Here is a 3158-nt window from a genome sequence, read left to right on the forward strand (position 1 = left end):
GGTATAATAATAATCTCCATCACCAAAGTTCAAACGCATGAACTTTCTTCTATCATTCCTATTCATTGCCCAGCTCTCTGATGCATAGCAAGTGATTGCAAAGACCATGGCCTGTGTCAGGCACACTTTAGTCTCCAGACTGACATCATTGCTCCTCAGTACCTTGGAGAGGTCTCTAATAGCCCATTTTCCCCAATGTAATTTGTCTTTTAATTCCCTGGCTGCTGGTAACAAGAGTGTGGATTGTAGAGTCAAGCAAACTGAAGCTGTCAATAATCTCAGTCTCTTCATAATCCATCATGATGCTGCCATTTGGCCCAGTGCTGAGAATCTTTGTTTTCTTGATGTTGAGCTTCAATCCATATTGAAGGCTGCAGTCCTTGACCCTCTGCAGCAAGCACTTCCGATCTTCCTCAGTTTCAGGAAGCAGGGTTGTGTCATCTGCATAATGCAGATTGTTGATGAGTATACTTCCAATCCTTATGCCACACTCCTCATAGAGCCCAGCCTCCTGGATAATCTGTTCTGCATATAGATTGAAAAGATATGGAGATAGGACACATCCTTGATGCGCACCTTTCTCAGTTTTGAGCCATGCAGTGTTTTCTTGCTCTGTTTTGACGACTGCCTCCTGGTCCTAGAATAAGTTTTGCATAAGCACAGTCAAGTGTTCTGGGGTTCCCATTCTTCTCAGAGTGAGATAGTGGGTACTCCTAATTCACACTCAGAAGCTAAGCTGCTGATTAACTATACTCTCCAATTCAGTCTCCAAGACAAACCCTTAGTGGGATCCTAAAGATCACCTTGATGAGGCTAGAATGAAGAACATGGTTACTTGTCTTTTAAAGGGCACAGTAAAATGCATTTCTAAGCCAAATAGCTATGAAAAAGTTAAAATGAAAAAAAAATGAAAGCTTTGCAGTATTCCTTTACTGAATAGCAGAGGTACTTAGGAAGACCATAGAAGACAAACACAAAGAAAACAATCATGGGCCTGAATTTTGTTACTCAGTCCACCTAGGTATCAAGTGAAAGTTAAGTGCAAAGCCAGGGACTCCCATCTCATGGCTGGTTGCTGTCATGTACCATCAAATTGGAACTCACCCATAGCTGATCCTCTAGCAGACTTTCAGAGACAGTAAAATTATATGAGAGGAGATTGCCTATTTTTCTTCTGTAGAGCAGCTGGTGGATTTGAAAACTTTGTTTTGGCAGTACAATTCCTTACAATTAGCCACCCAAGCTCCCTCACTTGTGGTAAAGGAAGCTTTTAAAGTCTGTTACAACAGTGACATGACAGAAGGCTTGGTGTTGTGTTATATGTGTGTGATATATATGCTACACTACACACATAAAGACAAAAATCTCTGGTGGCCTAGCAGTAAGAATCTGCTCTGCAATTCTGAAGGCATGTGGTTTGAATCTGCCAGATGCTCTATGGGAGAAGGATGGGCAATTTCCTCTTATGTGATTAATTACCTCTGAAAACCTGGTGGAGAGTTGGCTATGGGTTGGTTCTGACTCGATGGTACACAATAATAATACAATATATGTATATTTGTTATGTATCTTCAAGTTGCAATATATGTATATTTGTTATGTACCGTCAAGTTGTCTGCTGTTAGGAACCTCTCCAGGGTACTGAAGAGCAATGATGTCACTCTGGAGACTAAGATGTGTCTGATACAGGCTATGGTCTTTGCAATCACTTGTTATGTATCAGAGAGCTGGACAACGACTAGGGAGGATAGAAGGAGAATTGATGCATTTGAGCTGTGGTGCTGGAGAAGAGTATTGACTATATCATGGACTGCCAAGAAAACAAACAGATTCATCCTGGAGAGGGTAAAACCAGGTTGCTCCTTGGAGTCAAGAATTCTGAGGCTTCGTCTGACATACTATGGACATGTTGTAAGGAGGGACCAGTCCTTGGAGAGGGATATCATTCTTGGTAGGGTGGAGGGACAGCACAGGAGAGAAAAACCCCCTATGAGATAGATTGAATCTGTGACTGGGGTAATCAGGATGAGTGTATCTGAGGCAGTGTGATTGGCACAGGATAGAGCAGGGTTTAGGGCTGTTTTACATAGGGTCGCTATGAGTCGCAAGCAACTCGAGGGCACATAACAACAATAAACTTCAAGTCGGAATTTTCTCACAGCTGACCCTGCAGCTGGCTTTCAGAGGGAGTAAATTGCAGGGGAGGAGATTGTCATCTTTTTCCTGTGGAACAGCTGGTGGATTTGAATTACACTTCTTTGAGTTGACAATGCAACTCCTTACCACTAGGCTTTAAATGGTTTGAGTTCACCAGCTGCTGTGAAGGAAGATGTGCAAGCTCCTCCCACACAATTTGCAGCCTCTGAAAACCCATTGGAGGATCAGCTATGATTTGGTTCCAACTCAATGTCACATGTTATTGTTATGTTATGTTGTTATTATGTGCTAGTGAGTCTACTGTATGACAACTCTGAAGCTTGCCCTATCCTGAGCCAGACTCACTGACTCTAACACACCTACCCCGCTTACCACAGTTACTATGTTAATCCATCTCATCCAGGGCCTTCCTCTCCTATGCTGTCCCACCAACCTTTGGAGCATGATGTCCTTTCTTCAAGGACTGGTCCCTGCTGGCCACTTGCCCAAAGTATATGAGACAGAACTTCAAAATTCTAGCCTCCAAAGAGAAAGTTGATTTCACCCTCTCCAAGGCAGACTTGTTTGTTCTCTTGGCTTTGTTATTTTTGAGAACCAAGAAAGAATCTAGATAATTCCTAATATCAGAGAATATAATCTGTTTGAAAGGGAATTCTGGCGATGTAGTCCATAGAAATAACCCAAAAGGTGGCTCCTCTAAACTGTTCAAACTCATCAACGGCTCCCTAGGAGAAAGATGTTTACAACCTGTAAACATCCCCTGGAGGGTCAGCTATGAGTGGCTTCTGAAGTGATAGCAATGAATGAGTGAGTAAAACAGATATATTTTGTTATGTATCTAGAATTCTATATTATTCTTTGTTATATAAATAGAATTGTTTGTTATACTTATAGAATTCATTGATTATGCAAAGGCATTTGACTGTGTGGATCATAACAAACTGTGGCTGACTCAGAAGAATGGAAATCCCAGAACACTTGATCGTGTTATTGCGAAACCT

This window comes from Elephantulus edwardii, unplaced genomic scaffold, assembly GCF_000299155.1.
Source record: "Elephantulus edwardii isolate Elephantulus edwardi_28Jun2011 unplaced genomic scaffold, EleEdw1.0 scaffold00050, whole genome shotgun sequence".
NCBI lineage: Eukaryota > Metazoa > Chordata > Mammalia > Macroscelidea > Macroscelididae > Elephantulus > Elephantulus edwardii.